The sequence below is a fragment of the Amblyraja radiata genome, unplaced genomic scaffold, assembly GCF_010909765.2.
Source record: "Amblyraja radiata isolate CabotCenter1 unplaced genomic scaffold, sAmbRad1.1.pri scaffold_415_ctg1, whole genome shotgun sequence".
Classification (NCBI taxonomy): Eukaryota; Metazoa; Chordata; class Chondrichthyes; order Rajiformes; family Rajidae; genus Amblyraja; species Amblyraja radiata.
Window position 1 is genome coordinate 67480 of NW_022630524.1, and position 25439 is coordinate 92918.

At 51.3% G+C, this 25439-nt stretch overlaps 1 long non-coding RNA gene across 1 annotated transcript in view; it reads left to right on the top strand.

Moving 5' to 3' along the window:
- Positions 1–15178: 15178 nt before the first annotated feature.
- LOC116969922 overlaps positions 15179–25439 on the top strand; it is a 19363-nt gene continuing 9102 nt past the window's right edge. The window contains exons 1-2 of the long non-coding RNA XR_004410962.1: positions 15179–15285; positions 21673–21678. This is a non-coding gene — a long non-coding RNA (uncharacterized LOC116969922). The remainder of the gene's footprint in view (positions 15286–21672; positions 21679–25439) is intronic.

Here is a 25439-nt window from a genome sequence, read left to right on the forward strand (position 1 = left end):
CACGTGGCGGTGTGCCAGCAGGCTGGAGGAGCGGGAAAGGCCTTGCCACACAGCGGGCAGGTGTAGGGGCGCTGGCCCCGTGTAGACTCGCCGGTGCTCCAGCACGTGGTCAAGGCGGGTGAAGCCCTTACCACAGGACGTGCAGTGGAAGGGACGCTCACCGCTGTAGGTACGCCGGTGCTGCCAGAGGATGGACATGCGGGTGAAACCCTTGCCACACTCAGCGCACACAAATGCTATCTCTCCAGTGTGTATCTGCTGGTGCTCCCGCAGCCCCCGTGCTCTCTTGTCACAGTGGGAGCAGCTGCTCGCCGGCGTGGGTCAGCCGGTGCTGCCGCAACTCCCGCGAGCTGTCAAACTGCTCACCGCAGTAAGGGCAGTCGTAGGGCGGGCCACTGGTGTGCACGTGCTGGTGAGACACGGAGTGGGAGGCCATGACAAAGCGCTCTCCACACACCGGCATGGAGACGGGATAGTCGCCGGTGTGCACCCGCTGGTGGGACAGCAGCTTGGAGGAGCGGGTGAAGCCCTTGCCGCAGTGGGCGCAGGTGAAGGGGCGCTCGCCGGTGTGGGTGCGCTGGTGCGTCAGCAGGGTGCCGGACTGGGTGAAGCCCTTACCGCACTGGGCACAGGTGTAGGGACGCTCGCCAGTGTGGGTGCGCTGGTGCTCCAGCAGCTGGTCAGAGCGGGTGAAGCCCTTGCCGCACTGGGTGCAGGTGTAGGGACGCTCGCCAGTGTGGGTGCGCTGGTGCACCAGCAGCTGGTCAGAGCGGGTGAAGCCCTTGCCGCACTGGGTGCAGGTGAAGGGGCGCTCCCCGTTGTGGGTGCGCTGATGCACCAGCAGGTGACTAGACTGGGTGAAGCCATTGCCACACTGGGCGCAGGTGTAGGGGTGCTCGCCGGTGTGGGTGCGCTGGTGCACCAGCAGGTCGCTGGACTGGATGAAGCCCTTGCCGCAGTTTCTGCATGTGAAGGGCCGCTCCCCGGTATGCAACCACCTGTGCAACTTCAAGTCCGTGGACGACTTGAAGCCTTTGCCGCACTGGGCACAGGTGTAGGGGCGCTCACCGGTATGGGTGCGCTGGTGCAGCACCAGGTTGCTGGATAGCGTGAAGCCCTTGCCGCACTGGGCACAGGTGTAGGGGCGCACGCCAGTGTGGGTGTGCTGGTGCACCAGCAGGCCGCTGGACTGGGTGAAGCCCCTGCCGCAGTCGCTGCATGTGTAGGGGCGTTCCCCGGTGTGCAGGCGCATGTGCACCTTCAGATCCTTGGGCGACTTGAAGCCTTTGTCGGAGTCGCAGCAGGTGAAGGGCCGCTCACTGCTGTGCACCCGCTGGTGCTCCCGCAGCCCCGACAACTGGGTAAAGCTCTCGCCGCATGTGGAGCAGCCATAGGGCTTCTCGCCCGTGTGCACCCGCCGGTGGGTCTTCAGCACATCCGCCCTCTTGAAGCTCTTGCCGCACTCTATGCAGTTGAAGGGGCGTTCTATCATGTGCACCCGCTGGTGGGCCTCCAGCTTGCTCGGATACTGCCAGGCCTTGCCACATACGTCGCACTCATAACGCTTCTCCTTGTTGTGCCCCGTCATGTGGTCCTCCATCGAAGATCATCCATTGAAGCCCGGCCCGCACAACGGCCACCCTCAATGGCCGCTCACGTTCCTGTCTCTCCGTCCACAGCAACGGCTCCTAAACACTGCAGGAGGGGAACACACAGGGTCAACAAGCTGGCAAACAGGACATTCCGAGCACATATTGGGTGCGTTATGGCGGTGGAAACCATTATATAATTCTACTCTGCACACTGGCGCAGCGGTACAGTTGTAAATTAATCGGCCTCCACAAAATAGCAAAATTGTCCCCAATGTGCGTAGGATAGTGCTAGTGTACGGGGTGATCGCTGGTCGGCGCGGACTCCGCGGGCCTAAAGAGCTGTTGTTTCCGCGCTGCATCTCTAAACTGAACAAAACCAAAGAAGGGTGTCGACCCAAAATTTCACCCATTCCTCTCTCCACAGATGCTGCCTGACCTGTTGAGTTACTCCAGCACTTTGTGTCTATCTTCTCCACAGATGCTGCCTAACCCGCTGAGTTACTCAAGCACTTTGTCATAGAGTCATGGAGTGATACAGTGTTGGAAAGAGGCCCTTCGGCCCAACTCGTACCCGCACTCCTAAATCCCTCGGCTCTACACATTCCGCAAGGCTCAGAGTTCAGATTCCTAATGAGACCACACCTGGAGTATTGTGTGCAGTTTTGGTCACCTAATTTGAGGAAAGACATTCTTGCTATTGAGGGAGATCAGCGTATGTTCACCAGGTTAATTCCCGGGATGTGGGGAACTGTCATATGCTGATAGAATGGAGCGGCTGGGCTTGTACACTCTGGAGTTTAGAAGGATGAGATGGGATCCTATTGAAACATATAAGATTGTTAAGGGTTTGGATACGCTAGAGGCAGGAAACATGTTCCCGATGTTGGAGGAGTTCAGAACCGGGGGCCACACAGTTTAAGAATAAGGGGTAAGCCATTTAGAACAGAGACATGGAAACACTTTTTCTCACAGAGTTGTGAGTTTGTGGACTTCTCTGCCTCAGAGGCCGGTTCTGTGGATACTTTCAAGAGAGAGCTAGATAGGGCTCTTAAAGATCGTGGAGTCAAGAGATATGGGGAGAAGGCAGGAACGGGGTACTGATTGGGGATGATCAACCATGATCACATTGAATGGCGGTGCTGGCTCAAAGGGCCGAATGGCCTATTCCTGCACCTATTGTCTCTTGTCTATTGCCCCAGTGCCCCGCCATTCACAGTGAAGATCCTGCCCTGGTTTGACTTCCTAAACTGCAACACCCTCCACACCCCCAAACAATGTGACCTCCTCCCTGTGGCTCCCTGCCCCTTACCCGAGTGGCCGACTAGGAAAAGGGGAGATGCAGCGAGACCTGGGTGTCATGGTACACCAGTCATTGAAAGTAGGCATGCAGGTGCAGCAGGCAGTGAAGAAAGCGAATGGTATGTTAGCTTTCATAGCAAAAGGATTTGAGTATAGGAGCAGGAAGGTTCTACTGCAGTTGTACAGGGTCTTGGTGAGACCACACCTGGAGTATTGCGTACAGTTTTGGTCTCCAAATCTGAGGAAGGACATTATTGCCATAGAGGGAGTGCAGAGAAGGTTCACCAGACTGATTCCTGGGATGTCAGGACTGTCTTATGAAGAAAGACTGGATAGACTTGGTTTATACTCTCTAGAATTTAGGAGATTGAGAGGGGATCTTATAGAAACTTACAAAATTCTTAAGGGGTTGGACAGGCTAGATGCAGGAAGATTGCTCCCGATGTTGGGGAAGTCCAGGACAAGGGGTCACAGCTTAAGGATAAGGGGGAAATCCTTTAAAACCGAGATGAGAAGAACTTTTTTCACACAGAGAGTGGTGAATTTCTGGAACTCCCTGCCACAGAGGGTAGTCGAGGCCAGTTCATTGGCTATATTTAAGAGGGAGTTAGATGTGGCCCTTGTGGCTAAGGGGATCAGGGGGTATGGAGAGAAGGCAGGTACGGGATACTGAGTTGGATGATCAGCCATGATCATATTGAATGGCGAATGGTGCAGGCTCGAAGGGCCGAATGGCCTCTACTCCTGCACCTAATTTCTATGTTTCTATGTTTACCTCTGCCGCCTCTTGCTCCTTACCACCCTTTGCTCCCTCCCCCCTCCTCCCCAGCCCCAAACAGTGTGAACCCCCACCCCCACCAGGCTCCCTGCCCCCCTTCCATGACTCACGTGACCCCTCTCTCCCCCCCCCCAGTTCCCTGCCCCCCGCCCACCTATTCATCCCCCTCGGCACCAAACCCACTCCCCCTTGAATCCCTCCCCCTTTACTCCCCGCTTCCCCCGCTACTCACTTCATCCCTTTGTCCCCAATCTCTCACCCCCTCCCCCTTCTCTCCCTCTCTCTCTGAACCTCTCCCATTATTCCTGCCCCTCTCAGCCCCACCGCTCAGATTCTCCCTCTCCTCAACTCCCCCCTCTCTGTCTCTCCCTCCCTTCTCTCTCCACCTTCTATATCTCCCTCCCTCTCTCTCACCGTTCAGTGCGGATCGGCTCCATCTTGGCCGCGACAGATGCGTCATGTCCGGGCTGGGGCCGCCCCGCAGACTACGGGGCAAAGGGCGTCCGGGGCGGCGACGTCATTTCCGGGCGAGGGCCGCCCCGCTGGAAGTTTCTCGAGAGGGGGAGGGGGGGGAATGAGCCCGGAAATGACGTCGCGCACAGCCCCGGCTCGTTGCCCCGCAGGTTGCGGCCCGGATATGACGTGTCGCCGCGGCCCAAGATGGAGCCGATCCGCACTGGACGGTGAGAGCGAGGGAGGGAGAGAGAGAGGGGGGAGAGGGAGGGAGGGAGTGAGTGAGAAGGGAGATGGGAGGAGGGGAGAGAGAGATAGGAGCGGTGGAGAGAGAGAGATAGACAGATAGATCGATACAGAGAAGGAGAGAGAGAAAGATGGTGTGAGGAGAGAGAGGTAGACTCCCTACTCTCTACCTCCCTCTCCACTCTCTCCCCCCTCTCCACCTCTCTCCCTCTCTCCCTCTCCCTCTCCCTCTCCCTCTCCCTCTCCCTCTCCCTCTCCCTCACACACACAGTGAAGTTTCCTCCCCACTCTCCTGTCGGGTTAAAGAGAGGGTGTGAAGTTTATTAATGATGATATTTATCAGCGGGTGGTGAATCTGCGGGATTTGTTGCCACAGACGGCGGTGGAGGCCAAGTAAGTGGGTAAACAAGGGGGGCCATTGAAACGTCACCGAACAGTGGGCGCTTTGCCCGGATAGAGTGGATGTGGAGAGGATGTTTCCACTAGTGGGAGAGTCTAGGACCAGAGGGCACAACCTCCCAATTCAAGGACATTCCTTCAAGTCAAGTCAAGTCACATTTATTTATATAGCACATTTAAAACACAACTCTTGTTGGCCAAAGTGCTTTACATTTGTTATAAGACTAGCACAACAAAACAAACTACATACATATATACATGCAGCCCTCACTCAGAGGACGTCAGGAAAGGCTTGGGAATATAGATAAGTCTTTTGTCTTGACTTAAATGAGTTGATGGAGGGGGCAGTTCTGATGGGAAAGGGGATGCTGTTCCACAGTCTAGGGGCTGCAATCGCAAAGGCGCGGTCGCCCCTGAGCTTATGCCTAGACCGTGGGATATTCAGCAACCCCACGTCGGCCGATCTGAGGGGCCTGGAGGTGGAGTGGTGGATGAGAAGACTTTTTATGTAGGTGGGGGCAAGCCCATTGAGGGCTTTGTAGACATGGAGGAGAATCTTGAAGGAAGGAGATGAGGAGGATTTAGCCAGAGGGTGGTGAATCTGTGGGATTCATTGCCACAGACGGGGTGGAGGCCACAAGTCAGTGGATTTATTTAAGGCAGAGATAGGTAGATTGTTGATAAGTGCAGGTGTCAGGGATTATGAGGAGAAGGCAGGAGAAAGAGGTTAGCAGGGAGAGGTAGATCAGCCGTGATTGAATGGCGGAGTGGACTAGATGGGCCAAATGACCTAATTCTGTTCCTATCATAGAAACATATAAAATAGGTGCAGGGGGAGGCCATTCAGCCCTACGAGCCAGCACCGCCATTCATTGTGATCATGGCTGATCGCCCTCTATCAATAACCCGTGCCTGCCTTCTCCCCATGATCATCCCTGATGATCTTGTGATTTCACTCAACAGGTTTTCACTCAAGAGCAGTTTGTTACTTTTGGTTTGCTGAAAACATATTCTCAGGTAGGAGAGAGAGAGGGGAGGGAGGGGGGGGGGGAGAGAGAGAATGAGGGAGAGAGAGAGAATGAGGGAGGGGGAGGAGGGAGAGCGAGAGAGAAGGGTGGAGGGAGGATGAGAGAGAGGAGGGAGAGAGAGGAGGGAGGGGCAGTGAGCGGGAGAAAGTAATGGAGAGGGAGGGGCGAGGACAGGAGGGTCTGTTTCCCGAAGTGTTTGAACATCTCTCTCCCCTCCACCTCTCTCTCCCTCCGTCTCTCTCCCTCCGTCTCTCTTCCTCCCTCTCTCTTCCTCCGTCTCTCTCCCTCCGTCTCTCTCCCTCCGTCTCTCTCTCTCCGTCTCTCTCCCCCTCCCTCTTTCGCCTTTCTCTATCTTTCCCTCACTCTGTCTTTCTCTATCTTTCCCTCACTCTGTCTTTCTCTCGCTCTCTGTCTCTCTCCGTCTCTCTCTCTCCGTCTCTTTCTCTCCCTCTCCGTTTCTCTCCCAGTCTCTCCCTCTGTGTGTGTGTGTGTGTCTCTCTCTCTCCGTCTCTGTCTCTCTCTCTCTCTGTCTCTCACTCTCTCTCTCTTTCAGGTAGTTACATCACTACTATCGGAGTGGATTTCCAGTCAGAAGGTCGATGTTAATGGGGAGAAGGTGAAGCTGCAGATCCGTACAATCACGTCTACGTGCGTTCAACCTGCTTAACCTTTTTTCCCTGTTGTCAGAGAGGGAGGGAGGTGAACTCTCTCTCCCTCTCCCCCTCCCCCTCCCCCTCTCATTCTCCCTCTCCCCCTCTCTCTCTCCCCCTCTCCCTCCCCCTCTCCCTTCTCAAAAGTTTCTGAAAACTTTTCAAAACTCTCCCAAACTTTCTCTCACATTCATTTCCTCCCTCCCTCCCTCCTTCTCCCCCTCTCTATCTCCCTCCATCTCTCCCTCTATCTATCTCCCTCCCTCCTTCTCCCCCTCCTTTTTCTTCTCCATCCCACCCTCAATGCACCAAAGAACCACCCGGAACCAACATTCGGCGTTTCGGCCTCCAACCGGACGCCTGAGACCCGCTGTCCCGCTTTGCCAGCGTCGGTTCGCCGCCCTAAATCGTCCCCCCTCCCGCCGGAAGCGCCTTTGTGGACGAGAGGTTCGCCACCCAACCGGAAGTGCAGCTGTGAAGTTCAGATGAGGATAAAAGCACCGCAATGCAGCGGGAGAGGCAGCAATGCAGGCAGTGATGCATGCATTCCCTTTAATGCAGCAGGGGGAGCATGCACAGGCGCTGGCAGGCCGATCCTCCTCTCTACATCTCTCCCCATCTCTCTCCCACCCTCTCTCTCGCCCTCTCTCCCTCTGTCTCTCTCTCTCCCTCTCTCCCTCTCTCTCCCCCCTCTCTCTCTCCCTCTCTCACCTCTCCCTGCCCCTCTCTCTCTCCCTCTCCCTCCATCCCTGTTGAGACCACACACTAAGTATTGTGTGCCGTTTTGGCCTGTTGGCCTTCATAACCAGAGGAGTTGAGTATAGGAGCAAACAGGTCCTTCTGCAGTTGTACAGGGCCCTGGTGACACCACACCTGGAGTATTGTGTGCTGTTTTGGTCTCCTAATTTGAGGAAGGACATTCTTGCTATTGAGATGAGGAGAAACTTGTCCACCCAGAGAATTGTGAATCTGTGACCTTTTCGGACTGAAATGAGGAGAAACTCTTCCACCCAGAGAGTTGTGAATCTGTGTCCATTTTGGACTGAGATGAGGAGACACTTTTCCACCCAGAGAGTTGTGAGTCTGTGGGATTTTCTGCCTCAGAGGGCAGTGGAGGCCGGTTCACTGGATGTGTTTTCAAGGGAGAGCTAGATAGGGCTCTTAAAGATAGCGGAGTCAGGGGATATGGGGAGAAGGCAGGAACGGGGTACTGATTGGGAATGATCAGCCATGATCACATTGAATGGCGGTGCTGGCTCGAAGGGCCGAATGGCCTCCTCCAGCAACTGTTGTCTATTGTCCAGTGAAGGTGATTTGACTTGTTGTTAGACAAAAATGCTGGAGAAACTCAGCGTGTGAGGCAGCATCTATGGAGTGAAGGAAATGGTTCTTGAGTCTGAAGAAGGGACTCGACCCAAATCGTCACCTATTTCCTTCGCTCCATAGATGCTGCCTCACCCGCTGAGTTACTCCAGCATTTTGTGTCTATCTTCGATTTTCCAGCATCTGCAGTTCCTTCTTAAACATTTAGACGATATTGTTGTCTCGTTTATTCCATTCCAATGCAGTTCTTACAATGAACGAGTCCTTATAGATATCTGTCCTGGCCAATGGCGGTTCTATTTGCAGATCATTTCTCTTTCCTGTCCTATGTGTTGAGTACGTTATGTATCTATCTGCAGTTAGGCCCACGGTTGGCAGGAATGGGTCTATGTTCACCCAAATCCTCTGTCCCAGAGAGGGAGAGACAGAGAGACATTGAGAGAGGGAGAGAGAGGGAGAGAGAGAGAGACAGATAGAGAGAGAACGAGTGACAGACAGAGACAGAGCTAAAGAGAGAGAGAGACAGGGTGATATAGAGAGGGAGAGATAGAGGGAGAGTCAGAGAGAGAGAGAATCAGAGAGACAGAGAGAAAGAGAGAAAGACAGATATAGACAGAGAGAGAGAGGGAGAGAGAGACACAGTAAAGGAAACCGGCTGAAAATTAGAAGCTGGTGTGACTTCAGTGTGGGGGGAGAGAGAAGGACACAGAGCCAGAGAGAGAGAGATACAGTGCGTAAACAAGCCCTTTCTTTCCAAATTGCTCACACCGACCAAAATGCCCCATCTACACTAGTCCCACCCGGACCAGCATGCCCCATCTACACTAGTCCCACCCCGACCAACATGCCCCATCTTCACTAGTCCCACCCCGACCAACATGCCCCATCTACACTAGTCCCACCCCGACCAACATGCCCCATCTACACTAGTCCCACCCCGACCAACATGCCCCAACTTCACTAGTCCCACCCCGACCAACATGCCCCATCTACACTAGTCCCACCCCGACCAACATGCCCCATCTACACTAGTCCCACCCCGACCAACATGCCCCATCTACACTAGTCCCACCCCGACCAACATGCCCCATCTTCACTAGTCCCACCCCGACCAACATGCCCCATCTTCACTAGTCCCACCCCGACCAACATGCCCCATCTACACTAGTCCCACCCCGACCAACATGCCCCATCTTCACTAGTCCCACCCCGACCAACATGCCCCATCTACACGTCCCACCCAGACCAACATGCCCCATCTACACTAGTCCCACCCCGACCAACATGCCCCATCTACACTAGTCCCACCCTGATCAGCATGCCCCATCTACACTAGTCCCACCCCGACCAACATGCCCCATCTACACTAGTCCCACCCCGACCAATATGCCTCATCTACACCTGTCCCGATCTATTCCGCCAGTTAGAGTGAACCAAATGATCAAACAATGTAAAGAAATGTATTTGGAACATTGGGAGAAAGAAACCAAAAGCCAAAACAGATTAGAATGTTACCGTGCGCTAAAAAGAGATTATAAATTGGCAGACTATCTCTCAACTGTTAGAGACATAAAGCAGAGACAGACCCTCACCAAATACAGGTGAAGTGACCACTTGAAAAAAAGTTGAAAAGGGAAGAGAAGAGATTCTGGCAACCAAGAGAAAACAGAATATGCGGCCACTGTTTGACAGATGAGGTTGAAACAGAGATGCACTTCCTCCTAAAATGAAAAAAATGTGACAAAACAAGGAAAGCATACTTTGTCAAACTCAGTGTGGCAACCCCTGATTTTAAAGAACTAGATCAAAACTAAGAATAATCCTTGGGGAAGGACATACGGCACATCTTGGTGCACAATACGTAACAGCATGCCACAACCTGAGAGACGGTGAATGACCAACATGCACATATGTACGCACACACTAATTGACATTAACTGACTAAGAAGTTAATATTGAATTGCTAAACTTGCTACTTTGTTGTACTGCTTACAGCTGCAAGAACGTGTAGCATCAATAAAGAGCTATAGGCCTATTGCGAGTTTATGTACAGGGACATATCTATCCATGCACTGATTTTGCACTTGTATTTATACTTTTGCACTTGTATTTATACTTATTTGGCAATATAACAATGTTTCTTTATCATGCCAAAAAAGTTTTTTAATTGAAATTGAAATTGAATTGAAATTGAATTGAGAGAGGGACAGAGAGAGAGAGACCGAGGGAGAGACAGAGAGAGACATAGAGATAGACAGTCAGTGAGAGACGGAGACAGAGAGAGAGAGAGACACAGAGAGAGACAGAGAAAGAGATGCAGAGACAGAGAGAGAAACAGAGAGAGACACATAGGGAGAGACAGGCAGATGTGAAAGAGACATAGAGAGTGAGAGAGAGAGGGAGAGAGATGCAGAGAGGGGGAGGGACAGAGCAAGAGATAGAGAGATGGAGAGAGGGAGACAGAGATGGAGACAGAGATAGAGACAGTGAGAGAGACAGTGAGAGAGAGAGATGGAGACAGTGAGAGAGACAGATAGAGAGAGAGAGAGAGAGAAAGAGAGAGAGAGAGAGAGACTGAGAGAGAGACTGAGAGGGAGAGACAGAGAGAGAGAGAGAGAGAGAGAGACTGAGTTACAGAGAGAGAGACAAGAGAGGGGCAGAGAGAGGCAGAGATAGAGACATAGAGAAAGAGAGAGAGAAACATAGAGAGAGAGTGCTGGAGTAACTCAGCGGGTCAGGCTGCATCTGTGGAGAGAAGGAATGGGTGACATTTTGGGTCGAGACCCTTCTTTGCTTTAGTTTAGTTTAGAGATGCAGCGCGGAAACAGGTCTTTAGGCCCGCGGAGTCAGCGCCGACCAGCGATCACCCCGGACACTAGCACTATCCTACGCACATTGGGGACAATTTAGCTATTCTGTGGACCCTGAACGTCTTTGAAATGTAGGAGGGAAACGGAGCACCCGGAGAGAAAACCCACGCAGGTCAAAGGGAGAACGTACAAACTCCACACAGACAGCACCCATAGTCAGGATCGAGCCCGGGTCTCTGGCGGTGAGGCAGCAACTGTACCGCTGCGCCTGTGTGCCGCGCAGAATTATATAACGGTTTCCTCCGCCATAAACGCACCCAATATGTGCTAGTAATGTCCTGTTTGCCAGCTTGTTGACCCTCTGTGTACCCTTCCTGCATGGTTTAGGAACCGTTGCTGTTGGACGTGAGCGGCCATTGAGGGCGTCCAGGGTGCCGGTGAGGCCCCCCTCCCACATCTGCTCGGTGTGCGTGCTGAGCTCGCGGAGGACCACATGACGGGGCACAGCAAGGAGAAGCGATATGAGTGCGACGTGTGTAGCAAGGCCTGGCAGTGCACGAGCCAGCTGGAGACCCACCGGCGGATGCACACGGGAGAACGCCCCTTCGAGTGCTCGGAGTGCGGCAAGAGCTTTAAGACGGCGAAGGTCCTGAAGATCCACCGGCAAGTGCACACGGGCGAGAAGCCATATGGCTGCTCCACCTGCGGCAAGAGCTTTACCCAGTTGTCGGGGCTGCGGGGGCACCGGCGGGTACACAGCACTGAGCGGCCCTTCACCTGCTCCAACTGCGGCAAAGACTTCAAGTCGTCCAAGGACCTGAAGGTGCACCAGCGCATCCACACCGGCGAACGCCCCTACACCTGTGCCCAGTGCGGCAAGGGCTTCACCCACTCCAGCCCCCTGGTGCTGCACCAGCGCACCCACACTGGCGAGCGCCCCTACACCTGCACCCAGTGCGCCAAGGGCTTCACCCGCTCCAGCAGTCTGCTGGTGCACCAGCGCACCCATACCGGCGAGCGTCCCTACACCTGCAACCAGTGCAGCATAGGCTTCACCCAGTCTGGTCACCTGCTGAGGCACCAGCGCACCCACACCGGCGAGCGCCCCTACACCTGCGCCCAGTGCAGCATAGGCTTCGCCCAGTCTGGTCACCTGCTGAGGCACCAGCGCACCCACACCGGCGAGCGCCCCTACACCTGCGCCCAGTGCGGCAAGGACTTCACCTGCTCCAGCAGCCTGCTGTCCCACCAGCGCACCCACACCGGCGAGCGTCCCTACACCTGCGCCCAGTGCGGCAAGGGCTTCACCCAGTCTGGTCACCTGCTGAGGCACCAGCGCACCCACAACGGCGAGCGCCCCTACACCTGCGCCCAGTGCGGCAAGATCTTCACCCGTTCCTCCAAGCTGCTGTCCCACCAGCTGGTGCACGGCGGTGACTGTCCCTTCCCCAGCCCGGTATGTGGAGAACGCTTTGCCATGGCCTCCCACGCCCTGTCTCACCAGCACGTGCACACCAGTGACCCGCCCTACGACTGCCCGTACTGCGGTGAGGAGTTTGACAGCTCGCGGGGGTTGCGGCATCACCGACGGACCCACGTCGGCGAGCAGCTGCTCCCACTGTGACAAAATAACATGGGGGTTGCGGGAGCACCAGCGGATACACACCGGAGAGATACCCTTTCTGTGCGCTGAGTGTGGCAAGGGTTTCACCCGCATGTCCAGCCTGTGGCAGCACCGGCGAACCCACAGTGGTGAGCGTCCCTTCCCCTGCCCGTCCTGTGGTAACGGCTTCACCCGCCTTGACCACCTGCTGGAGCACCGGCTAGTCCACACCGGCCAGCGCCCCTTCACCTGCCCGCTCTGTGGCAAGGCCATTGCCCGCTCCTCCAGCCTGCTGGCACACCGCCACGTGGATAGATAGGCGCTGTTTAGGTAAACACAAAATGCTGGAAGGAATGGGTAACGTTTCGGGTCGTTTCTTCACTCACCCATTCCTTCTCTCCAGAGATGCTGCCTGTCCCGCTGAGTTACTCCAGCACTTTGTGTCCTTTTTGTAAACCAGCATCTGCAGTTCCTTGTTTTTAAACCATTCTGGTTAACCATCTCTGCACCTTCACTGTGAAAGAGTTTAATTTGGTCAAGTTTGGTTCGTAAATTTAAAATGGAGATTTGCTGAAAAACAGAAAGCAGTCAAATTTAAAAGATAATTTTCCCAGCAGTATAAAGTCTGGGAAAATCTTAGAAGCTTGGTTTATACTAATCACTGAAACAATGTATTAACAATGTATTAACATAGAGATGTATTGTCAGGGCACAGCATCATATTAGATATCTGTCTGAACTGCCTGTCCCAGCTAAGGACAAGGTAGTGGCTTTCATCCAAGTCTTACAAGCGTGTTTTAGTTCACAGACGGATGCCCATTCTGGAACCAAGATGGAAGTCAGTTGAAAACAAAATGTAGTTAGTTGTCCTTCCGGAATGGGTAGCTGTACTGAAGCTGTGCCAAGATTTGTGAATAAGGCTGACATTGCAAATATATGTGTGCAGTCTCCCTTGTTTCCCTTAGGCTACAGATCTTTCACTCAGATTTAGAAGGTGTGTTTTATTGATAAGAAAATGTATCATTACTCTAACTTTCCTTTGTTCTTTGAGTGGAGCCCGAGAAGCACTGAGCAACGTGTGTGCTCTTTGTAGATCTCCCCAGCCACTCCCGTCTGGCAAATTGATTAAAAGATTGCTTTGGTTTACCTTTAACAATTTTGTTGCTGTCTGCTTTCTTTAAGAGACGAACTTTGACAACTGCGGTCTTTGGAATTCTTCAGAATTCAGGTTGTACTATCAATAATGAAAGAAAATGCCAACCATCTCCAGAAATGATCAGAAATTATTCTCACCTCCATGCATATCTGTAGCCGGAGGGCAGACACACACCTACCCACTACTTCAAAGATAGTTCCTGCACTCGGCGATGTTTCATTTCCTATAAGGGTCGTTCTGCTGAGGAGTTTCTATAGCAACATGCCCACTCTTGTCTTTATGAAGAGACTGATGATTTGTACTGCAGGTATGATGGACAAATAATGGATTAGTTGTACAAAAGAAAGTCTTGACGCATTTGTGCCTTACGTAACAAATAAAGCAAGTTATTCCTGACCTCACTGTGTTCTTCGGAATCATTCAGAATTCATGTTGTTCTCTCAATAATGAAATTGATTAGTAGGACTGGATGTTACAATCCCTAAGGTTTTTCACTACAATTGACATAAGGTATTCTTGGGGATGACCACTAGGTGATTTTGCTACCAATCAGACAAATCTTCAGTTGTGTACACTGGGTGTTTCGGCCTTTTATCACAAGACACCCTCAGTCGAGGCAGGCCCACCGCAGGGTGATCAGACCCGGGTGTGTGTCTTATTGTTAGCCTCTAGATGGTCACGTGGCAGCCCAGACAGCATCTTTTCTCTTCAGCCACAGCCAGTGACTGCTCCAAGAAAATGCCAACCATCCAGAAATGATAAGAAATTATTCTCGCCTCCATGCATATCTGTAGCAATATCGTTTGGTGTTTGGCGGCTGATACGCGACGGCAGGGCAACAGACAGCCCGGCACCCGGGTGATTCACCCCATGTGGGGGTCCGGGGGGTGAACCACCCCATGTGGGGGTCCGGGGAGTGAGTCACCCCATGTTGGGCTCCGCGGGGTGGATCACCCCATGTGGGGGTCGGGGGATCACCGCATGTGGGCTCGGGGCCGGGGGATGCGGGGTGTGAATCACCCCATGTGGAGGTCCGGGGGGGTGAATCACCCCGGCGTGTGGGGTGAATCAGCCTGACCGGTGCAGCGCGGTCAATGACTCTGGGTGGCTGGAGGGACCAAACTGTTTCCAACTCTGCTGCAGCTGAATTGGAACCGCGGCCCCGCTCCACCCGGCCCCGTGTGTGTGTGCGCTGCCGACCCACAGCCCGTGACAGTGCGGTGGGAGCCAGGCCAGCTTGGGGGAGTAAGGGGAATGGGAGGTAGCCAACTTGGGGGAGGAAGGGGAAAGGTAGGTAGCTAATTTGGGGAAGTAAGGGAAATGGGAGTAAGGGGGTGGTAGGTAGCCAGCTTGGGGGAGTAAGGGGATGGTAGGTAGCCAGCTTGGGGGAGTAAGGGGTTTGGAGGTAGCCAGCTTGGAGGAGTAAGGGGTTGGGAGGTAGATAGCTTTGTGGAGTAAGTTTGTTATTCTGCACATCGATCAGGAGGTGATGACATCGCCAGTTCACACGCAGCCGCCAGAGCAAACAGTGTACATAAAGTGATGACAAACGCAATCAATGCAATGTCCAGTGCAGAACTGTGCAAGATTGTGTTGCAGAAAGCCCGGGGTAGCACGGACGAGAGGTGCTGAAGGACCCGCCTCCGGGCCGGGCGACCACCGACGTTGTTCGTGTGGAGTTTGCTCGCTTCCCCTTCCGTGGTGGACCGGATGCGGGTCGGAACAGGGGAGACGAACTCAGCCTTCCAAGCCTCAATCCAAGCTCTATGACATAGGGAGACTTCCTACCGCGCCTCCTAGCCCCGACGGGCCGAATGCTTCCGCCTGCCTCCCCCGGACAACAACGGAGGGGAAAAACACAGAAGAAACCTCTTCCAACCCCCCAAATCCCTCAGGGAATGCCCCTGTCCTGTGTTTGAAATCAAGCCGTCACAATTGTGCACGATCAGTCAGCATTATCCTTTATTTTATTATACACTAGACCCAGTAGGACACATTGTGTCCCAACCCCTCAACATGTGGAGAGATGGGGGAGGGAGGAGGAGGAGATAGGAGCGGTGAGGAGGGGGAGAGGGGAGGTAGCGGGGTGTGGGGGAGCGAGAGGGAGAGGATGGGGTGGCAGGGGGTGAGTGAGTGGGAGGGGAGGGACGTGGAGAGAGGGGGGAGGTAGGGGTAGTGAGGAGGGGGGAGAGAGAACGGGGAGAAGTGGGCAGACAGGCGGCGGGAGGAGAAGGGGTGAAGAGATGGGGAAGAGGAGATGGGGAGACGAGATGAGGGAGAGGAGGAGGGGGAGAATAGGGGAGCGGGGAGCAGTGGGCGGCTGGGGAGCAGTGGGCGGCGGGGGCAACGGGTTTCATCCAAAAGACTGTGAGTTGGACATGGTGTGTGTGACGTCACTCGCAGTGCGTGGAACACAGCGCAGATCACGCGCAGCAGATCAATTGTGACGTCATCAGCGAGACCATTTTGTTTATTCTCAAAGTTTTTTCGGATTTGTGAACATTTTCATAAATAACTCGAGAAATAAAGCACATTTTTCAGATAAGGCTGTTTTGCACTCCAGGAGGAAAATCTCGACCGGAATATGTAACATTGTTATTGTTAGCACATCGTTTTTTTCACGAAGATTTAATTACACACAAACATCACACACAAATAAATACACATCCAAGATTAGAATTTTACTTCGGAGTCACGTGAGTGACTACGTGAAGAACCCGCTCAGTGCGCAGTCGCGGCATTACGCCAGCAGTGCAACAGCGGCTGCCACGGGTCTTAGGCACTCCCGTTACAGATGAACCGGACCGTCAGGTGAGTACCCTGAGGTCGGGTTTTCTTTTACAGGTGAGCCTTTTTCTGCTTGTGTTGTTTACAGGCAGAGAAAAAGGCTCTGGAACAAAACTGTCCCCCGTTTTCCCGTTGGGGAGGGGGGCAGCAATAGGCGGTAGGAGCGTTACCCGGTGTTCCGTAATTCCCCGACACCGTGCCGAGGCCAGCCCGCTAGTACCTGAAGCAGCGGGCTAGACGCATAGCCACTCGAGAGGCATCCGGCAGGTGTTCCCGATGTCGGACAGGACGTCTCTCCTCCCGCACGGGGGGAGAGAGAGCCGCCTGAGCCGCTGGAGCGGCTCACGGAGCAGGTGCCTGCGAGACGCGCTGCTTGAGGGGCGCTCTCGCTACTACAAGGCACAAAAGCTCCAGAAGAACCTGTCCCCCGCTCGACTCCAGCGGAGGAGCGTTCCATTGCAGGGGGGGGGGCAGCAACAGGCGGTAGGAACAATTACCGGTCGCCCCGCTATCCCCATCACCGCGCCGAGCCCAGTCCCGCTAGTGCCTGAACTGCGGGCTGGATGTCTAGCCATCCGAACAGGCATCCGGCCGGTGGCGTCCGATTCGTCGGACGGGGACATGTCTCCACCTAAATGGAGGAGAGACAGCCGCCTGAGCTGCATCCAACAGCAATTGGAGCAGCTCAAGCGAGATGCGCAGAAAGAGCGCTCTCGCGGAGGGAGGTCAGGCACCCCCTCCACAGTGCTTCATGCACTGCCATCTGCTCCCTCATTACTGGAGGCTAGCATTGGTGACCAGGGCTGGGCTGGTCTGGAACAGGGGAGGCGGACGAATTCGGGAGTATGCCAGGGGTGCAGGAACATGAAGAGCTGTTGGGTGTGATGGACCGCTTGTAGCAACCCCACGGGCTGGAGCACCGCTGGAACCAAGAATGGCGGCCAGCATCAACCATTACTGGAAAAGGTGCTCGCTGAGGTGCTGAAACAACACAGCACCAGAAAACGGTGAGGCCCTCAAAGTAAAAAGTGTCAACAGCCAAATCGGGGGGCATGTGGGTCACACATCCAGACCCAAGAACTCAAGCTACAGCGGATCCTAAGGCTCCTGACGTCAGCCATCACAGCCTTTGCTCGTTCCGTGGAAACCACGGAGATGGATACCTGCCAGCAGGATGTGCTGGCATTAATTTGTACCACACAATTTGAGATCAACAATCTCCGGAGGGAAACATAAGACCTGCCCTCAATCCCAAATTTGCTGGCTTGTGTAAAGCCCCAGCTGCGGAGACGGACACGCTGCTATTTTGGAAAGATTTCAATAAAAAACTGAAGGAGATGCAGGAAGCATCAAAAACCTTCGGCCTAATGAGGGCAGGCCCCGGGACGAGAAAACCAAGACCTCCGATACCCAAGCGGCAGCACCCCACGGCATTCACCAGTCGACGTCCGCAATATGGGACTGGTGAACGCTTGGGGTCCGCACATTATCCCCAAAGATCTTTCAGATCAGGGCCCGCAGCGGACCCTCTGGAAAATGCGCCTCCCCCCAACATCGCCAGCACGTCAGAACAAAATCTTCAGGAAAATGAAGAAACAGAATCGCCAATAACCATGGAGGTAGGTGGGTCTGGTCCCTACCAGCATATAGAGAATAAGGGTGCTTTATTAACAGGGGGGAGATTACACTTGTTTCAAGAAGCATGGGGTATGGTCACGAGTGACAAGTATATATTCAACAACATTACAGGATATAAAATACAATTCATGTCAGAAAAAACGCCGCCAGTTCGACAATGGCCCCAAAGGGTATTTCTCCCTCCGTCAAAAAGAAACGCGAGGGACAAGCTGAACTGGTGAGACTTATCACAAAGGGGGTCATCGAAAAGACCAAACATGAACCTTTGGAATTTGTATCGAATATATTCACTAAAACCAAAAAAGATGGTGTCTGTCGCATCATCATTGACTTACATCACTAAATAAATTTGTTAAGTATATACATTTCAAAATGGAGACATGTGTTACTGCCAAACAACTGAATTCCAAAGGACACTTCATGGCAAGCATTTATCTTAAAGATGCTTATTATCTAGTACCCATATACAAGGATCATCGCAGATACCTAAAATGTATCTGGATGGTACAAAGCATTGCCCTATGGGCGAACTTCAGCCCAAGATTATTCACCAAAATATTGAACCGAGCCATAGCAATACTAAGAAAACAAAAACATATTGTCATGGCATATCTGGAGGATATTCTCATAGTAGGGAAAACGATGGAATTGGCTGTGGCAGCAGTATCAGCTACAAAATAGCTCCTCGAAACTCTGGGGTTCGTCCTACATCCAGATAAATCTAAGTTGAAGCCATCCACTATCATGGACTACCTGGGCTTCACAATTAACTCAGTCCATATGACTGTTACCTTGCCAAAGGCAAAAATGGTTGAATTAGCACAATCATGCAACAAATTAATGGTCAACGAGCGACCAACTATTCGACAAGTAGCAAGAGTAATTGGGGAAATGGTAGCAGCATTTCCGGCTACACAATTCGGACCTTTGCACTATCAAAACATTTACAGAGAGCAAAGGTACGGGCAATAAAACGACATACAGGTCACTATGATCGTGTCATGAACTTACCCACTGAAGCAATATCAGAGCTACAGTGGTGGGCAGAAAACGTTTGGCATAGTTTCAGCCCTATCTTTATCACTAACCCTACTTTAGTTATTCAAACAGATGCCAGTGCTCAAGGCTGGGGAGCGACTAACTCCATATCCAGCACAAGTGGTAGATGGACTAAACTAGAGTAATCATTACTACTTACACTGGGCATTAACTATCTAGAGATGTTGGGCGCCTTTTATGGTTTAAAAGCATATATATCTAATATGCAGCACTTGCATGTTCGGTTACAAATTGATAAATACTACGGTGATGGCTTATATTAACCATATGGGTGGCATAAAATCATTATCATGCGACAAATTGGTCAACATGATTTGGCAATGGTATGTCGAAAGACATATTTGGCTACCAGCTACCTACCTACCAGGTAAGCTAAACACCCATGCCATGAGAAAATTAAACGCCTGGGTTGCAAGTTTGAACAGACCTTACCTGGAACTGGGATTGTCCAAACAAACCATCACCACCATGTCGGCATCCCTTCGAACATCCACCAAGAGGCAGTACTTAACCAGCATCAAAAAAGGGAGAAGTACTGCCAGGAAACATGGACACCATACGCAACAGCTACAGCCACCAACATACTGGAGTTCCTGGCCATCTACACCACGATGTAGGGATCAGCTACAGTGCCATCAACACAGCGCAGAGTGCTCTTTCTGCTTATCTCAAACCAGCGGCAGGACAACAGGCGATGGGATCCCATCCACTGGTGGTAAAACTGATGAAGGGCATTTACAATATCAAGCCCTAAGCCCAGGTATACCCATATTTGGGATATCAGTGTGGTCCTGACATATCTCAGGGAATGGCCACCAGCCAGATCCCCCGGCCTCGAGCAAGCTACACTAAAGACGCTCATGTTGATGGCACTTGTATCCGCTCAGAGGGTCCAGTCACTACACCTATTGCGACTGGACAACATGATCACAGCTCCAGACCAGATCTGTCGTTATCCAGCGACTGGTCAAACAGAGCAGACCAGGAACACCTAATCCAGTCGTGGCTTACCCACCAGAACCACGGTTATGTGCCATGACCCACCTACTATCCTACATAGACACAACCAGAATATTCGAGGGAGATGAAAAGCCTTGTGGGTCAGTCACAAAAACCTTATGGTGGGGTACGAGCCAAACCATTGCGAGATGGCTCAAGCAGGTGCTAGAAACTGCTGGGATAAACACTAACATGTACACATTTTATTCCACCAGGGCAGCATCCATGTCGAAGGCTAAAGAATGGACATGCCTATAGACCACATCCTGGCTACAGCAGGATGGTGGGAAGGGAAAAGACCGTTCAGAAATTTTATAATAAGCCGTTGGCAAAACCTGGTTTATTTGCAGTAAAGATTTACGAACTGCAAATGTTTAATTTAAGCCCAGGGGAGCAACTTAATTCTTTGTTGTTATTGTTTAAAAAATACCATTGTGTTTTTCTACAAATAGACTCATTGGTTCATTACGATAACACTTCCTCCCACAAGAACTTCGGCAGTGAGTGAAATGAAACTGTTACACGGTTTGAAATCACAGAGCTTTGAAATCTTCACGTAGTCACTCACGTGACTCCGAAGTAAAATAGTAAGATTAAACGAGAACTTACCAGTTTGAAGTTTGATCTGTATTTTATGAGGAGTTACGATGAGGGATTACGTGCCCTCCGCTCCCACCCTCATTATATGGATCAAACTAATAAATTGATGTATCCTTATCTTTACTATGTTTACTTCAAAATAACTGTGTCTATCTGTGATTCCACACCGCTGCTTGGAAGTATGCCGCGCCTGCGCACTGAGCGGGTTCTTCACGTAATCCCTCATCGTAACTCCTCATAAAATACAGATCAAACTTCAAACTGGTAAATTCTCGTTTAATCTTACTATTTTATAATTATAGATATATAGACGAAAGCTTAAAAAGTTAAGTTGGAATTTATGGTCACATGCACCAATTAAGGTCCAGTGATATTTGAGTTACCGTACAGCCACACTGAGTAAAAAGCAACAAGACACACAGCCACATAAAATACAATTTAACATAAACATTCACCAAAGCGGAATCTACATTCCTCACTGTGATGGAAGGTAATAAAGTTCAATCATCTTCCCCTTTTGTTCACCCGTAGTTGGGACTGTTGAACCCTCCGCAGTTGCTGCTCACTGCCGACACACTACATAAAAGTCCTTTTAAACTTCCAGGATCCAAAGACATCCCCATGAAGAAGGCCTATGCTTGGACACCTATCCAGCCAGAAGACTCGAAAGCATTGCAGGATTTTGCGATATTTCTTAGAAGTATGAAAGAAATGACCACCCTCTTAGACCACGTGCAAGAAATGAATGTTGTTAGCAATATGAAAATGTTCACTCTAAAACTGCCCTATAGAAAAGATAAAGCTGGTCTGTTAGAGGAAAATGAGAATGGAGAGGCCATGCTTCCTGATCTGGGGAACTTCATAGAAAAGGAATGTGAGATTCAAAATCACAAACGCTCTTGAGACAAATTCAGGCAAAGAAGTGTTTTTATTAATTTCATATTCTGCAGAATAGGCGCCTCTCCACTGATGTCCCCTAGAGGCACACCGAGGATCGGGATGTCTTCTATTTTATACATTTCTTTTCATTATTATCACATTCTCATCTCTCCCCATTGAGCTTCTTCCAATCATAACATAAAGCCCAGATTCCCACGAGAACGTCGTGGAAAGCCCACCCAACGTCAGACACCTCCCCTATCATGCATCACATGTGCATTTAAATTAGGCATCTTGTCAGGAGGAGGAGGAGCCATCTTGGTGAACGGCTGCTAGCCAGCAGCCGTCCGTTTTAACTCGTTTTTTTAAATAGTTTTAAGTGAGTCCTGTTTTTCGTTTGTAGGGGATATGGACTTTTTAATGTGGGGGGTAGGTCTCAACTTTATTTCTATGTCCCTACCTGGTCGGTGAGGCAGCTTTTTCTCCGGGCTGCCCGTCGACCCGTCCTCGTGGCCTACCAGCGGGGACCGCCCAGCACCTCGGCCTCGGTGGCGGCACAGCGCTGGAGCGCTATCGCGGAGCGGAGCGGAGCGGGCGATGCCTTGCCTGGGTCGCCGCGTGGAGCGACGCGCTGGAGCTCTGGTGAGCCGGACCGCGGAGAGCAACATCTCCGGGCTGCGGGGCTGCGGAGCGGAGCGGGCGGCGCCGACTTTAACATCGGGAGCCTAGGAGCTCCAAACCGGCGCGGCCTTGTAAGCTCCGGAAGCTGCGGTCTCAAGCTAGGAAGCGGCCGTTCCAGGTGGCCCAGCCGCCAAGAGGACTCTCCCGACGCCGGGGCAAGACCACCCGGTGAGAACGGCCAGGAACATCGGGCCTCCGTAGAGGCAATTGCGGTGGCCTCAATAGGCCTGACTTTGGGGTGAACTTGGGGTGGGGACTGGACAATGTGCCTTCCTCCAAAGTGGTAACCACTGTGGGGGGATGATTTTTTTTGTCTAATGTAATCCTGTAAGTCTGTGTCCAAGATGGCTGCCGTGAAGGGAGAGTGAACGCTGGCGCGCTTTGGCTGCCGCTGCTCTCTCTTCACATTGTGTTTTTGATTTTCTGTTTTTGGACTGAATTCTGTTTTTAATTTGTGTCTCTGTGATGTCTTTATTACTTATTTTATTCTGATTATATGTTTTTATTTCTATGAATCTTTGTAAGGTGTCCTTGAGATGTCTGTAAGGCGCCCATTAAATAAAATGTATTATTATTATTATAATGGGTGTGTGTACATATTCATGTCATCTCATCAAGCAAGCGTAGTTGAGCGTGACTTTGTGTCCCTCTCCCCTTTGTTCTAATTTCTCTGCTATCCCCTGCTGAAGTCTTTTTATTGCTACTTTTTATCTAGAATTTCTCTCTGTTCTTTATATTGTTACTTTCTGTTCTACCAGCAGTCTGGCTTCTGCTGACATCTTATTTCTTTCTAAGTTATATTTCTATCCCTAGTCTAAATCAACCATGTCTATTAACTCTTTCCTCACAATCCATCCTTTTCTTTTTTGCTACGCACCCTTGATTTACACTATCTCCTCCTTTTCTAATGCTAGCAGAAGATTCTTCACCTCCCTATCCTCCTCTCGTTGGTCATACTGTGTTCTGAAGGCCATTATGGTGGCAGCACTGTTCTTTGTCAGGGCTGTTTCTATCATCGTTGAGCCAATCCCCGTACGCAGGGAATGATACAACATCCGAACAAACACAATAACCCCACCATGACTATCACTGATGTTAGGGCAGATGTAAAGATGTGCTTCCATTTCCCAAACCAGGAGTCTAGAAACCCGGTCCAGGATGTGTCTATTCCAGAGTTCTCAACCAATTCGATAGACAGAGAGGTGAGACCTGCTAGGGCACTTGAAACTGACCCATCCGGAGCAGTGTTGTTGGGGATGTATGTGCAACATTGTTCGCCAAACATTACACACACCCCTCCCTTCTCAGCCAGTAGCATGTCCAAGGCCATGCGATTTTGCCAGGCCATTTGGCTGGTTGCTGTCAGTTGTTCCGCTAATCCTTCAACTGCATCTCGAGTGTAATTTATAAAGCGTTGTTGATTGTAGTATAAGTAGGTGATACAGTTCACATTTTTATTAATTGTGGACCACCAGAAGAGTATGGACTCAAAGCCCGCAGCTATCTGATTTCTGGCTTTAAATTCATCGGGTACCCCTCTTGGCACCCCTATCGCATCTATATAGATGTGTGTGTCGAATGATCCTCTCGCCTTTCTCTTTTGTCGTCGGCTTCCTTTATCGAGTTCTACAGCATGTTCTACTGCTATGGTGAAGGGCATCATCAGTTGTATGAGGGTACAGGTTCCCGTCCATGACCCTGGTAACCGGGGCCACAGGGTATTCTCCCCGCACCACCACCAGACATCGGCACTACTGACTATCTGCTTTCTCAGCCAGGAACTATTGAACAGTGGCCCCTGTTCCTCAGCCGTTATGTTATACGTCTGATTGCAGTTGAGTACCTCCCCCATGTCCTGTCCCTCTGGGTTATTTCTTGTATAGCACTCAAACCCCTCCTCCCCAAAAGGAATGGTAAATGGAGGAGGTCGAGGGTCTTCCCTTCGGCCCTTCGTATTGTTGTTGCTGGCCGGTAATAGGTAATGATAACTCTGGCATATCACATTCTTTGGTAAGAGGGGATTCGTGAATAGCTGTAGTATACATGTCATAGTCCTAGGTGTTCTTTCCCAATTCAGGGGAAATGGTACTGGGACCAGCTGAGGCCTAGCTCCAGCGCAGGCGTAACAATTGGTTCGTTGCATACTTCTGGCTGTGTACATCACCCAGGCAAGCCAGGTGTTGGCTCCTTTCCCCCCTGTTGGTATTCCTTTCTTATATAACTGCCTTAATCCTGTTTCTCCTGCTACTATCATTATCTTCAGATCCTTAGACTCATTTTCCCTGGTGACATTGCTGACTACTGGTGGTGCTGGTGTTGCCCCGGGATCTCTATTCTGACTGTCATCTATCTTGAACACCTCTCCCCTATCCTCGTATCTTCCCATCTTCCCATCTCACTTTACTTCTATCTCAAACTTCAGACATGCGTCCTTCCCTGTTGTATTTGCACATATCCAATACCTACCACTTTCCTGTATTTGGACACTCTGTATGCTCACATATACGCGTCCTGGCAATTTCTCGTTCGGGTTTTGATATACTCTCCACCTATCAGTTTGAAAGGTGGTCTGATGCCACCCATATTTTGATGAAGTAAACACCGTGTGCCAATCTTTACAGGGATGGGTGCATACATACATTCTATAGCCGCACCACCATTTTCCTTTACATACATTAAATGGGATGGTGGTATACATTCTATTCTGTGGTATTGTGATTTTTATGCATGTTACATTACTTACAAGTTGGGTAACCACCCAACACACGACCCACCAACACGAAATCTTCATTTTTCCTGCGGGTTCTTGGTAAATGTTAAAGTCAATGGTTCTTCTCCTTTGCGCACAGTCCACGGGCTGATAGCGTCTGGTGGGGCCTCCACAGGACCCTTAACTCGACCTGCGTGTGTCCACCCTTTCTCTTTTGTTCGTACTGCTGTCTCCATGTTTAGTAATACCAAGTAGGGTCCAGTCCACTTAGGTTGCAGCTTTTCTTCTTTCCACGTTTTTATTAATACCCAGTCTCCAGCCTTGACTGAGTGAATCGGGAAGTCCAGTGGTGGGCTCTGGGCCAACAATCCTTTAATTTTTAGTTTTGCAAGAGATTGGGACACTGCCAGTAAATAGTTCCTTAGGAACACATCGTTCCCTTGTATTGTTGGGACTCCTTCTATCTTCCCTAAGTATGGGAGCCCGAATAACATTTCATATGGTGATATCCCTATGTCTTTTCAAGGTGCCGTTCGGATTCTCAACAGTGCTATCGGGAGGCACTTAGTCCAGAGGAGTCCCGTTTCCTCTATCAACTTGGTGATTTGGGTCTTTAAGGTGCCATTCATTCTTCCCACCTTTCCTGAGCTCTGGGGATGCCATGGTGTATGCAATTTCCATTCTATTCCCAGTGCTTCACATATCATTTCATGTGTTTTGGAGGCAAAATGGGTCCCTCTATCTGATTG